Below are 15,234 nucleotides of genomic sequence, written 5' to 3'. Positions count from 1 at the left end.
GGATGAATTGAGAAGCCTGGCTGACGGTAAGAGACCGAGCGCCCTGATTTTGTTAGATCTGTCAGCGGCGTTCGATACCGTCAGCCATGCTCTGCTCCTAGAAAGAATGAGTGACTTCGGTATCAATGGCCTGGCCTTCAAGTGGTTGCAATCCTTCCTGTCGGGTAGGACCCAAAGAATACAACTTGGGGATGAAACATCTGTAGTGGGGACACTAGAATGTGGGGTACCTCAGGGCTCGGCCCTATCCCCACTTCTATTTAATCTATACCTGCAACCTTTGATTGCTTCCCTGGCGCGCATGGGCTGCACAGTATTTAACTATGCGGACGACACTCAGCTGTTGCCGAGTGTCGATAACACAAGTGCCGCACAACTTCACACCCAGAACATCTTGAGGTACACGGTCCAATGGATGACTGAAAATCTTCTAAAAATTAACCCAGATAAGACCGAGGTATTGGTGATCCCATCTGCCACCTCACCGTGGTCTGACCTCTACTGGCCAGCAGAGTTAGGCCCGGCCCCTAAACCAAGCCCAAATGTAAAGAGCCTGGGGATCAAACTTGATTGCGACCTATCAATGGTCAATCAGATTTCCTCCGTGGTGGGTAGCTGTACCAACATTATTCGACAGCTACGTAAGCTAGTACCTGTCATCTCCCAATCCATGCTACGTTCCATTGTCGCAGCTACCGTGATCTCGAGGATAGACTACGGTAATGCTCTTTACCTTGGCCTGCCAAAAACCCTGACTAATAGGTTACAGGTCATTATGAATGACGCTGCTCGTCTCATCTTTAGACTGCCAAGACGATCCAAAGCATCTCCCCTGCTACAGAGCCTCCACTGGCTCCCTATTAAGGAGCGAGTGGAATTTAAAAATCTGTGTATAGCTCACAAAGCAATCCACGGGCTGGCGCCTGCCTACATCAAAGACCGCATGGAGGTGTATAGCCCAATGAGAACCCTAAGATCTTCAGATTCTCAATTATTGGTCTGCCCCCGGTACAAACTTGTTACCAAGGGAGGAAGAGCCTTCTCTGTGCTAGTTCCTCAGCTATGGAATACATTACCTGAGTCGCTGCGCAGGGAAGAGAACCTCCTACGCCTTAGGAAGGGTTTAAAAACGCTATTGTTCAGGAGGTCCATGAATACTATCTAGACTAGTGGATCCCGCTCTCTGTACTGCCAAGTTGTTGTTTGTATCATCGATTTCCAAGCGCCTAGAGGCCTGTAGGTGATTGGGCGCGCTATAAATCAAAAAAATAACAAATAGCAAAAAAGATGAAAACGAGAACTGTCAATCTGAAGAACATCTATTTATTGACAACTGATGTAGAATATATTAGTATAGGTAGTTTAGGAAAAAACTTGATTGATCATTGCAGCAATAAACATTGACAAAGTTTCAGGAAAAATACGTTTTTTCAGTAGTCTTTTCTAATATGCCATGATAAACGAGCGAGGAAGGGAAAGAAATGTGCTATTCTAAAGGCACAGAGACCTGCACCATGCTACTAGATGATTTTCCGGAAGCCCAAGGCCTTTGAATTTCACGAGCTTCCATAAGACTACCACACCTTCCTAGACAACAGTATGGTCAAAATTCTGTATCTATAACTACTTCGTAATATATACATGCATTCTACCCATCATCTAAATATGATGATTAGGCCTGTCCAAATCCAGGTGAATCCAGTATCCTAAAGTTGTTTGTTTTAAATGCTTCATAGGATACTGAAAAGGGGGGGCGGAACACATTTCCACAAGTGTTTGCCTCTGGAAACAGGCATTCAGACGTGGCTTTTGTATGCATGCAGGAACTCTTTTGATGGTTGAGGATTAAAGCCAAATGGTGGAACTGTGCTCGTACCAGTCACAAAACACTGAATGTCTTAATCTGGCTTCACATGCAAGCTCTTAAAGAAGAAGAAAAAATGTTTTAGTCAAACAATTACTGCAACAATTGTGATTGTTTTTATTCCATCTGCTAAATGAATACAGTAATGATTGATCCATAAATAAAGACCCCAGATGATTTGCTATGTATCATTTCACAAAAAAACACATGAAACTTAGATTATCTGCTTAACAACAGAGAACACTTCTAGTCCTGGTGTGAAAGTATGTACCATCGCCACAATCCTGCTCGCCTTCCCCTCCCTTTAATAGAAGGCTTCTCCTGTTCAACATGGTGTAAGCATGGCAGGTGTTGAGGAAAGCATGTCAGACGTACGGGCATCATAGGTATACTGTGTATATGTGTTATGGTAGAGAAACTGACCATAAAGTAGAGGTGCAATTGCAGGGAGCAGGTGAGCAGAGTGACAACATAGACAAAAGCAAATTATTTACCTAGAAAGGCAGTGAGAATGGGAGAGTCCCAAGACAGCCACTCTGGACTGCATTTGCACAATCCACATGCGGGGGCTGTTTGCTTTTCACATTATTGTGTTTGCTACTTTGGTCTGGGAAAAGAGATAAGTGCTGTTCCCAAGAAGTGTGGCAGCTGGGAAGGTTCCTGTTTGGCTAGGAAATCTTGATTGGCTGAGGATGCTGCAACTCACTCTTACGCTCCTCCTTTTTCTTCCCAAGGGCCTCACTAGAGCTGAGGAGGTGCTGTGATGGGCACATATAACACAAGATTCTGAGTGTCCTCACCTGAGCCAACTGAAATGGATTTTCAAAAGCTCAGGTTGGCTGCTGTCAATGGCATCAGTGACACAGCCAAGTTTTCCATCTACCTGTATTTCAACATGTTAGACATATTATCTCCATTTGTGTGTCACTTATCGCCCATAAGTGACACTTTATAGGGCGGAGATTGCATCAGTTATGCCTAATTAATAAAATACATTACTATGTTTTGTGCAATCTAATCGTCTTAAAGCATGCAGTGATTTTAAAGATCTTAAGAAAGCTGCCATACATGCAAAGTTAAAAGCATATATAGGTGGGACGTTTCCATGTTCCGCATGCGGATTATTCACTCTGATTGGCTCTGGTTTAGTGGCTGCCAAGGAGCACAAATGACAGGACTCAGTGCTGTGGATAAGAAGTTGGTAGATTACAAATGCCATGCAAATGATGCTGTAAAACTGATATTTGGTAATATATTGTGACTTTGTATTGTGCAGGAGATGTTACTGTTTGCTTTGCTAAACATTAGAGACTATAGTATTGTTACCGCTTCACCACTGTCACACAATTTCAAGGAATGGAGCTTTGCTTTTGGAAAAATTCAAGTTGCTTGCATCTTAGGCGTGGTGAGAAAAGGGATTTTTGTCCTTTTCTTTTTTGATTAAAAAAATCTACTTGCCGCTGGTCAGATTTCAAATTGAGGTGGATCGTGTACCACTTACACTCGGTTGCATACTAAGTCAACTACGTATTTGGCTTCAGTCTGGCTCAACATACCAAAGAATTCCCCACATTTAACTAATAATGTTAAGGCAAACTAAGTCACCAATTTAGTTTCTATTTATATTTCACATGTTTTACTTAATCTTGCATTCCCTAATGGGGAGTTAGCTATATCCAAGATCAATCAATCAATCAGGGGTTTGTAAAGCGCTAGCTACTCACCCTGAGCGAGTCTCAGGGTGCTGAAGGAAAGGGGGGGGGGTCCGCAGTTCATGGAGGTTCATTGAGTTCCATCAAAGAGCTAGGTCTTGAGATCCTTTAGGAACTTGGGAAGTGATCCCATCTGTCGGAGGTGTAGAGGGAGGGAGTTCCAAGCCTTGGGCGCGAGGAGGGAGAAGAACGCCCTCCTGTTCTGCTTTTCTTGATCCTAGGTACTGCTGCGAGGGAGTGCTTCACAAGGTACTGGAAAAAGTAAGAGAGAACCACCAGTACGCTTTGAAGAATCAGCGCTATTTCCAAGACCACCCGAGGCAACTGGAGGGAGCATGACACCCCTCCCAGGCTGAAAGAAACGGACTGCAGATAACAACGAAGAAACGAGCTCACACCACAGTTAAGAAGTACCAGGACTCCATAATTTGGATTCCACGTGGCCACATACAAAGTATCACGGTAGACAAGTCCTGTTTTGAACATCCACCTTCCCTGATGAAGACCTTCACAACAAGAAGTGCCATTTAGAAGGTTGAAACGCATGGGCCCATTTTGAGAGAGGTTCTTGGGTGAACCGGGCAGAAAGTAGATCCCAAACTGGACTAAACCAGCCCCAAACTCAGGGTCCTTCTTTCTTTTGTGTTGTGAGAAACTTCCCTGATATCCCTCTTGGCGAGAAAGAGCACTAATACCATGAGGACAGTAGAAAGTAGCAATCTTCCCTTGCTCTTGCCTAGAATTTAATAGGACTGTTTCTGGACGTAAAGTTCATATCTATATATGTACCTGTGAAGAATTGGTCTTTGTTTGATTTCCTTTGTTTGACACACCTTTTTTGAATGTATAAAGCACCATATGTTTAAGCTTTTTTCACTGTACATAATCACTGAACACATTGCTTTGTCTAACTGTACATATTGATAATAATTGGTTTGAATATGTCCAATGATGGGTATGGTGGTTTTGCAAATTGAATAAGAAAAAAGAAAACTGCAAATCCATATATCCCAACGGTAATTAAAAAAATCGTATGGGCAATGAGTTGTTTGTCCAATTGACGGAAGTCATGCTGTTTGGAGAAGCCAGGATGCTATGGGCCCCGGATTGGTGGCCACAGGATTTGGGAGCAGCCCCAGAACCCAAGCAGATAGTGAAAAACCTGGGGGTCCGTCTGGACCAAGAACTATCACTAAAACAGCATTCCAACTTCATCTCGGGTTCTTGTTTCCATACCATCAGCCTGCTGCGGAAAGTCTTTCCTTTACTGCCAGATTCCTTTAGGAGGACGCTAGTACAGGCACTCGTGCTAAGTCGGATCGATTACTGTAATGGCCTGCTGCTTTCTGCCAATGAAGGCGTGTTGGCTAAGCTCCAGGTCATTCAAAACACAGCAGCCCGCCTGGTTCTGAATGCTCCGCCAAGAACTCCATCTAAACCCCTCCTTGAGCAATTACATTGGCTCTCGATCCGGCAAAGAACAAAATTCAAGATAGCCTGTCTAATACACAAATGTCTCCATGGACAAGGGCCTGCATATCTGGAAAACAAATTTATTCCCTATATTCCATCCCGAACACTAAGATCAAGTAATAATCTGCTCCTAGTGGTGCCCCGCGCCAAGAAAGCGAGGCATGGGAATAAAGCGCTGTCAATTGCAGGACCCACATTATGGAACAAACTCCCTTTGTCCCTAAGACAGTGTACTGAGCACTTAAAATTCAGAAGGCAACTGAAAACCGTCTTATTTAAAAATGAGATCTAGCATCTGCTCCAATTCACATCTTCTGTTTAGTCAGCACCAAGCGCAGAGATACTCCATCTGGAGTCGATTCGAGCGCTATAAAAACCAGCAAATAAATAAATAAATAAATGGTGTCAGAGGTATTCAGTTGTTGCACATACGGGCCGAAGGGAGAGTGCGCCGGGGAGCATGGAACACGAGGCGGTGGTTCAGGTTAGCGGGTCCGGAATTGTGTAGGGCCTTGTGTGCGTGAGTGAGAAGCTTGAAGGTGATTCTCTTCTCACAGGGGAGCCAGTGTAGGGTCGGTAGGTACTGGCTGATATGGCAATGGCACTGTAGATTGAGGACTAGTCTGGCAGCGCCATTCTGGAGTTTGCAGGTGAGGTTTTTGCTGACCCCCGAGTACAGTGCGTTGCCATAGTCAAGTCTGCTACTGATGAGGACTTGTGTGACGGTTTTCCTGTGTTCGGGGGGATCCACTTGAAAGTCTTGCGGAGGAGGCGTAAGGTGTGGTAGAAGGAGGAGGTGAGGGCTTTGACCTGGCGGTCGGTCCATTTTGAGTTTGGATTCCAGAATGATTCTGAGGTTGCGTGTGTGGTCCATGGGGGTCTCCGAGGGCGGAAGGCCACCAGGTGTTGTTCCAGGCATCGGTGTGTGGGCCCGTGATGAGTATCTCTGTTTGGACCTGTTGAGCTGGAGGCAGCTGTTCTTCATCCATCTGGCGACGGCTTCCATTCCGTCTTTAAAGTTGCGTTTGAGGAGGATGGGTTCATTGGATAGGGAGAGGATGAGCTGGGTGTCGTCTGCGTACGATGTGATGTTGAGTCAGTGTGCTCTAACGGCGGATGTGAGCGGGGCCATATAGATGTTTTTCCCCGTAGTACTACACTTATACAGTGCATAATTTGAATTTAGTACCCTCCTGATTTGTATTAATGGTCATGATTCAGCCCTCAGAATTCCAAGTTTCTCACAGTGCCTGCCAGGGAGTCAAAACGTGTTAAAGTACATGATCATTTAAACCCATGTAGAGCGCACAGAGCAATGGGCACGTATTTCAGTTCCAATTGTGTTTCTGTGCAACTGTGTGAAGGGGGTATACAATTGTCAAAATATCGATGAGATGAAAGTAAAGGAAAATGCAGTGTTACAGGTGAGTAGGTTTGTTGTGTTGGAAATGGAGTGAAGGAGATGTAAGTGTACTTCAGGAAACAATGAAAAGAGGATGCTGAAGAGGAAAGATGTGGTGTGTGATACGCAGATGGAAAAAGATATGTTGTAATTGTACCTAGATAGCGCTTACTACCCCTGCCAAGACAAAGTGCTTTTCAGCGAGTAGTACCCTGCTCCGGAACCCAAAGATGATTAGTGGTGGGTTAGTGCAGAAAAATATGTGTTAATTTGAGTGGTGGACATGTCAATCTGTTAGTTTGATTGAAAAGGATAATGGAGAGATAGAAGAGGGGAGAGTCTAGAAAGTGTTATTTAGGATCTCATAGTTGTAAGAGGAGCCTCGGGTGGAGTAAAAGGAGAGCTGGAGGAGGGAAGAGTCTTAACCCCTTCGATGCTCATGACGGAACGGTTCCGTCATGAGCATCGGTCGACCTGGGCTCATGACGGAACCGTCCTGTCATGACCACACCCATTAACATTGGGGCCCAGCGCCGGCGGTAAATCGGGGCAGCACGGATGTGGTTAAAAGGGATTAGGGAAATCCTAGTGGTAACATAAGGTTTTGGGTGAACCAAGCAAGGATAGAGGGGAGAGGGTCTAGAAAGGTTTATTTTGGCGATCACAGTAGTAGAATGAGGTTTGGGATGAGTTAGAGTGTGGAGGTAGATGATATATTGAGAGAGGTATAGGGTGAGACAGTAGTGCATACGAAAGAATCAAAGGTTGAATTTATTATTTTCTATATTATTTTAGTATCTTTTTTCTTCGTCTAAAGTAGGAGTAAAGTAATACATTTATAGAGATACATAACTACATAGAACGGATATACATATTTTTTTACTGTAGGAATTAGGTAATTAACAAAGACACATAACTAAATAGAAGGAGTATACAGTAAGGTAATTGCCACTCTTATCAAAGGCAACCAAGTTTGAAAATATAAGCAGACTGTCACCAAGCTTAAATTTTGTAGACTTTTTCTATTTACGATGGCAAAAATGCACTGAATTTCGTTTGTAAGTTTACCTTTTGTGACAAACTGATGCAAAAAGTCACATTCTTTACACAAATGTGTGGAAAGGATACCTCTTAACTATAATTTGAAGTGGCAAAATTTTAGATAGTCCAATCAACCATGACTTGCCTATTTTTGATAATACCTACATCATAATCTGTCTGCATGTTGCTTCATTCAGATACCATGATGAGCTGAAGGCAGGTCTGATAGCTCAATGCATTCGCTCCAGGAATTTGTGTTTGACTTCATGGTCACAGGTTTAAACTCTGCTGGATTGACAGCCATTCAGCTGCGTGATCATGTCCGCAATGTGTTGACCTGGATGTATTTCTCTTTCGATTGCTTTGTTGGCCTGTTGCATAGTAATCTGGTTTTATAGAAGAATAAAGTACCCCAAGTACCATTTTCTATATTTCCTAGCATTGCTTGGTCCCCACAAAATCACCAGTACCCCCTTATTGCAGCTTAACTGTGCATTTGTTTTGCAATTACTGCCAGTGCCAGCTTCCTGCTCTGCCCATGTACTGCCAACAAATACCAGTTTGTCACACACTGTTTACCCAATCCAGCTTCTCAAAAGGTTTACCAGTGCCAGCTTCCTCATTAACCATCAATGCCAGTTTCTTATACTGGGTTCAACAACATTGTCAGGGCAAGATTTGTATCTCATACTCTTTAAGGAAAACATTCAAATTAAACAATGGTTCATATTGTTAGGTGTTTAGAAGGGTGTTGTCACTCTATCCTTGAGAGTGAGTGAAAGAACAGCCAATGCGTGTTTCACCCCTTTACACGGCCATCCAGCCTGGGGCTTCGGTTACCGACATTATCAGTAAGAGCACTTCGGTAACGGCATTACGCCCGATATTAGAGAAGTAACAAGGAAACTTAATTGACCCAGACGAACCCACCAATTAAAAACTCCCTGAGAAAGCCCCAGGCTGGATGGCCGTGTAAAGGGGTGAAACACGCATTGGCTGTTCTTTCACTCACTCTCAAGGATAGAGTGACAACACCCTTATAAACACCTAACAATATGAACCTTTGTTTGACTGGAATTTTTTCCTAAAAGAGTACGAGATACGAATCTTGCCCTGACAACCTTGTTGAACCTTGTTTACATTAGGGGGTTAGGGGTTTCCCCCTGTCAAAGGGCAAGTATCATAATGAAACACATTTTTGCTCAATATACGTCCAGTAAGTGATCGGGCCCTATCACTCTTCATCTCATAAAACAGTTTCTTATACTGCCAACTAATGTCATTTTCGCATACTGCCCTTTAAGTGCTGAATCCTCATACTGCCCACTGGTGCTTACATCTTACAATGTTAAACAGTGTCAACTTTGCACACTGCCCATCAGTGCTGGTCACCTCCTACTTCCTACCAGTGCCAGCTTCTTACACTGGTTGCTAGGGACATCTGCTCATAGTGGCTGTAAGCGCTGGGTGCTTGTACTGCCCACCGGTACCAGCATCTTACATTCCTACTGCCCAATGCTCATGCTGATCCCACTGATAATTTGCTTCCGTGATCCACATACAAATGTGCGAGGAACAGTCGAATCTACGTGAAATAAAGCGAAATTGATCGCAGACACCTGCGCAAAATCAGCACAGGTGGAAAGAGTTGCTTGGGGCACGGTTCACGTTTTAATCTTGGACAGATACTTAGACTGGGGCCAGATGTGACTTTCACATAGATGTGAAAAGGGAGAGAAAAAGCATTGATTTCACTAAAGTTTACGAAGTGCAGCTTTGTAATCAGCAGTTAACATAGAAACACCTACGGACGGCGGGGTAGAGGGTGAAGCAAGTTGTAGCAGTGATGGAACAACTGGTTCTCATATTTGCTGCTCACCACCCCCTTCACAACTCCTCAGCGGACAAAACAAAGAACTGCAATTTGTGAATATGGCCTGCCTGCTCATGTTGTGCTACCTGCCACACACATACATACATTAAGCTTAGCACAGCAAGAGGTGGAAGAAAGAGGGGGTGCATGAAGAGAGGGTGGCTGCAAGAGTGTGTCATGCCGCTGACCTAGGGAGGGAGGGAGATGGCAGGCAGTGTAGAGTCACTGGTAATCTCAGGTTTGGACTAGGTAAACACAAGGGCAGCACAACTGAATTCACCAGCAATGGAAACCGTATTACCTTGTCAGAGTCAAACCCATAATGTGCAAATCACACCAAAGATTAAGGACCACACAGATGTGAGGCAACTGGTTACTGAAGCCGGAAGGAAGACAAAGTAGAGCATCATGTCCAGTACAACAAGTAACACTTGAAATCATGTCTTCAGTTCTGCGGCCACACCCGAGTACTGTGTGCTGTTATGTAGGCCATACCTAAGTTCAGGGTACTGGTCCAGTTCTCCAGGCTGTCGCATTAGTATTGCGGACTAAAGGCCACACCGGAGCAAAGTCTGACTGGCCTACAGAGAAATCTTGCAATGTTTAAAGAGCTGGTCTGAGAGGCTGGTCTGTGGGCCTGTTTTGTAGTCTTGTGGGCTGGGTTTAATGTTAACTCTCCTAATATCCCAAATATTGTCTCCAGCAAGGACAAATGCATGCAGACCCACATACTTTGCACAACAGCTATACAATGTTTTTTATATGTTCAAAACAACCTAATTTGAAAATCTGGGTTACATTTTTAACTACCTGCTAAAGGGGCCACTTTTATTTTGGTGCCCGGGTCTATTTTCTGTCCCAGACAAACACTTTGCCTAATATTTGAGTACTGTGTCCAGTTCAGCAAAGTGTGCTTTGTAGTTAGCGCTGCAGGTCACTCCATGAGAATACTTAGGTCCAGTCTGAAGTATTGCATCCAGTCCTGAGGGCCAAAACTGTGCCCAGTTGCTTGAGCATGTGTCTCCTCCCAAGTATTATGTTTAGTTCTGCAACTCGCACCCGAGTATAACGTCCATTTCTGTTGGCCACACCCGAGTACGGAGCCAGATCTGTAGGCCACACCCACATTATTGTGGGCAGTTCTGCAGGCCACCTTGTGAGTATTGTATCCTGTTTTAACATTCTACAGAATGTTGCCTAACTGTAAATGAACATATACAATATGGCGGCCACCATTGTGTCCAGTACTGCCGGCAGCATAGGGAGTAGGGCAGGGCTTTAAGTGGGCTGAACAAATTTGGGGGGGGGGGGGGTCTCTCATAGGGGCGTGGCCGATGTAATTAAGGATGTGGCTTAAAACAATTAAGCTAAAAATCTGCACTTAGCAGTGTGCTGCCAGATTGTTATTTTAATGCTTCTGCCCATTCATCCATCCAGCTATACAACACAAGAAGCCAAATTACACCTACAACAAGCCAGGACTAATGGCTTTGTCAATGGTTGTAAATTGCATAAGATAAATGAGCAACAACTATGACTTTGTTGTATATCATTTTGAAAATGTTTCAGTTCTTGTGCGCAAGGTTGTGGCGAAAGGCTAGAGCTGTCGACTTTCAAGCGGAGAAAGTAGGTTTGAGCTTGCGGTTGGCTCAACATCCTGTGATTCAACAAATTAATATGTTCCGGAGTAATGTAACTGGTGCTCATGTAAAGCGTTCCATGTTTGTCCAGTATAAAACTGAAACACGAGTTTCTTTGAAGTTGCATCAAAAGCAGTGACGGATGGTACTATTGCAAAGTTTTTTTTCACCCCAAGCGTAAAAATGGAGAGCCCGATAGGGACCCGTCTAGGTACCTGCTTTTAACAAGTGCTGGTGATGAGCATTGGAAAGACCCAGCCCACTTAAAGCCCTGGAGTAGGGAGTCCTGCAGTAATATCCTGGAGTATGGCATACATCTAGATTATGGTGGTCAGTTATAGGCGACACATTAAAGCGCTGTGGGCAGTTCTGCAGACCCTATTTGGAGTATGGTGTCCTGCTCTAACATTCTATGGAGTATTATTACATTACATATGGCTCCCAAATGTAAGTAAACATCTTGATTACAATATTGGGTTAGTCATGGGTTCCATATCTGGAAATCTGTACATTGTTACGCAGGGCAGTATTTTGTCATTTTCTAACATTCTGGAGTATGGTGTCCTAACTTTAAGTGTTCATCTGGCATATGGTGGCCATTTGTATCGAGCAGAGACAGTATTTCGTGCATTTATGGAACAATATTTGGACTTGTGTGGTCATGCCTTGAGCTCACATCTGGAGCACTGTGCTGCGTTCTGCAGACCACGTCTTTGGGAGCAGCAAAGCAGATTAGACTCCGTCTGGAACGGAGCTGTTGAGACGGACATTTTGCTAAAGCAGCACACCAGGTAAACAATGAGGTTGGGGCACGATAAAAGGGGGGACCTTTTTATGTCTCGAGGGCATGCAGTCAGATGCGAGCATGTTCCAGGATCCTTCGGCGCACGTGGCTAACATATACTCCTTGCCGACATGCATGTGAGGGGTGCTCAGAGCAGAAAATAAAACACACATCAGTCTGGTATAAATATATTAAATGCAGGTTCCGTTCCCGTTCCGCTGCAAAATAAAACTGACTAGAGAGGTGGACAAACATAATTCGCCACGGATGTAACTAAGCATCAAAGAAAAGTTCACATCAACCAGGTAGATTAATTAAAGGATGTCCAACCCTCACCTTCCGCCTGGGCTGAAAGTATTTCATTTCTTTCTACATTGATAGTAGAAGCATAACTGACAGAAGGAAATTATATGCAAAAATGTCTTCATTTTTAGAAGAAACTAAATTCCCGGGCAGTGTGGAGCGGCCGTTCAGTTCCCCTCCCCTGTTGTAGGTACATAGGAATAATGCGGCCTACCCTGCACCTCTGAGCCCTGTCCTTTCCTAGCCACCCCTACCCGCATCCGGTCTGGCTTACCTCGCTGGTGCTTGCGGAGGATGCCGCGCTCGGGGTGGGCGAGCGCTGCAGCATCACCAGTGCCATGGTGAGCTGAGCGCTGGCCATGGGATTATGCTTCGGAGGCCGGGGGCTAGAGACCGCCGCTTAGGGGCCTCCATTTGCAGCAGCAAATACCGGCGCGTGCTGCGGCTTTCTCACTCACCTGTCCTGACGGTTTGCGAGTTAATTCTCTGCTTTCTGCCCGCTCCCTGCTTGAAGGTTGCCCACTAACCTAACAACTCACCTTCCACGATACTTTAGATAGATGTGTGCCTTGGGACAGCTTACACAATGTTTTCAGAAGGAGGTGCGGGGTTTTGAAGTCAGGCTGGGGGGCTCGACTTGCTGACTTGAGTAGCTTTTCGGCACTGGCAGGCACCGAATCAGTGTCACTGTCCACCAAAACCCTCTAAGGCAGCCTTAGCGAGGACATACGGCTGGAAGTGCTTCACCAGGAGACCAGTGCTGCCCGAGAAGGTACTGGCGGGGGCAGGCCAACATACATGGCTGTCATTGGTAGGCTTTGAGCTCTATGAGATTGACGGCCTTCTGATCCAAACAGCACAGCAGGAAAGGGTGTGGCTAGACTCCATGCTGCCTGTTTCTGCATGTGTTTTTCAATGTGTTCCAACCTACAATCCCTCCTCTTCCTGACCTGCTCCGTTCACTGTCTAAGGGAGCGCTGCAACTTGCATTGAACTCCACTGTGATTGGCTGTCACTGTCATGTGCTTTTCAGTGTGTGTTATACACACAATTCACCGTATCCAATTCATTCATATCCTTATCCAGTTCATTCACTTTTCTATACAACACAATGCGATTCATATCCAATTTCAGTAGTGTCCCTATTCATATCGAGAACAGTGTTATTTGCCTCACTGTTATTTATATCAATTTCAAAATGTGTCTTATTTAAACCATTCTACTGGCTAGTCATTCAAATGTATGTGTACGTAGAAGCTTGCTTTTGTTTTGTTTATGACCTTTATTTGTCCCACATTTTTACCTCTGTTTGCAGACTATTTTTTTAACTTTTTTTGCAGACTGCAGGATTTTGTAAAGAATATTCATTTTTGGTCTCTTTAGTTACATAACCCTTTGTGTGATGTATTGTACGCTAATACCACTGTTTTGACTTACATATATATATAGTATAGTATAGTGCGCACTTGTTGAAGATAAAATGCTTTTTATCGATGTTATTTAAAACAACTTTCACGTGCTAATTCAAAGCCTATTAGTCAATGGCTGGCCGTAGGTTTGCCTTGTGATTGTTTTGCATTTTGGATTATATGTTTATTTGTTTTCGCTTTCTTCCTCCCTTTTCGTCTTGTACTATTTCTGCACCCTTTTTGCCTTCTGTATCACTTCTGTGCTCTTTTTGCCTTTTGTATTATTTCTGTGCCCTTTTTGCCTCCTGTATCCTTTGCCGCTCGCCGTTCCCCCCTCCCGTTTTCCCGCTGCTGCGTCCCCCCCCGCTCGCTGATTCGTCCGCTCCCACCTCCCAGCTGCTCCTCCCTCCCGCCTCCCCTTCTTATGGCGGCTGCTGCGCTGTGAGGAGAGCGACCCTTGACCCACAGCACCACCTGTGTGTCCATGCCCTTTTCGCCTTCTGTATCACTTCTGTGCCCATTTTGCCTTCTGTATCACTTCTGTGCCCATTTTGCCTTCTGTATCACTTCTGTGCCCTTTTTGCCTTCTGTATTATATCTGTGCCCTTTTTGCCTCCTGTATCCTTCGCCACTCACCCCTCCGGTTTTCCCACCGCTGCGTCCGCTACGGCCCCGCCTCTGAGCTCGCCCATTCGTCCGCTCCCACCTGCCCCTCCCTTTCGCCTCCCCTTCTTATGGCAGGTGCTGCGCGGCAAGCCCATATGCGCCCGTCTGTGCCTGGACCGCACCCAGTGCCAGAACCCCTGGCCCCCGCAAACACCATGACACCCGTTTCTGCTACAATGCCAGCACCCTCCACGCACTTAACACCGGACGATCACACACCTGCTTCCTGGCCGCCCGAAGCGAACCCAAGGGCCCTTCTCCTGCCGGAACTGCAGCTACACCAGCCTCTGAACCACCAAACCACACACAGAGAAAAGACGCAACCACCTCAGATGCAGTCTTCTCAACACCCGCTCAGCCAGGAAACACTCCATCGAAATCTGGGACCTACTCGACGCCACCTCCCCAGACGTCGTCTTCCTGACGGAGACCTGGCTGAATCCCTCCTTGGCACCTGACATCACCATAGCCATCCCTGACGGCTACAAGATCACCCGCAAGGACCGCACCAATGGAATAGGAGGAGGAGTCGCCATGGTCCACAGGAACACTCTCAGAGTCTCGACCAGCACCGACGACACCCTCAGCACCGCCGAACACCTGCACTTCCAGATCCACACCGATCCCAACACCAGCCTCAGAGGAACCCTCATCTACAGACCCCTGGACCACTGCCACAGTTCAGCAATGCCATCGCCGACTTCGTCAGCACACACGCCCTCGCCTCCAAGGACTACATCCTCCTCGGGGATCTGAACTTCCACCTCGAGAACAACAACGACACCACCTCCACCACCCTGCTAGACAACCTTGCCAACCTCAGACTCAGACAGCTTGTCACTACACCCACCCACTCTGCCAGCCCACGCTTGACCCCATCTGCTCCTCTGTTGGTTCTTTCTGCACGTCTTGCTTCTTCCTGCACTTTTCTTCATCTTTGAGAACTTCTGTTGCTTATTTCTGCATTTCTTTTACTGCTTACTATGCGTTTTTTCTTCTATCTTCACATGTCCTACCTCTGTAGGCATAGTTAGAAACTAGTATTTAAAAAACCTTAGAAATTCACT

General features: G+C 45.5%; 1 long non-coding RNA gene across 1 annotated transcript; it reads right to left on the bottom strand.

Annotated features, from left to right (window-relative positions):
• Positions 1 to 1,305: 1,305 nt before the first annotated feature.
• Positions 1,306 to 12,770, bottom strand: LOC147701971 (uncharacterized). Its single transcript, XR_015297207.1, has 2 exons — positions 12,632 to 12,770; positions 1,306 to 1,922 (listed from the first exon to the last, which is right to left on the bottom strand). It is a non-coding gene; the product is annotated as an uncharacterized LOC147701971 (long non-coding RNA).
• Between the last annotated feature and the right edge of the window lie 2,464 nt (positions 12,771 to 15,234).

This window comes from Lissotriton vulgaris, chromosome 7 (assembly GCF_964263255.1).
Source record: "Lissotriton vulgaris chromosome 7, aLisVul1.2, whole genome shotgun sequence".
NCBI lineage: Eukaryota > Metazoa > Chordata > Amphibia > Caudata > Salamandridae > Lissotriton > Lissotriton vulgaris.
Note: the sequence above shows the minus strand (reverse complement) of the source record. Positions and strands in the feature narration are given on the sequence as shown.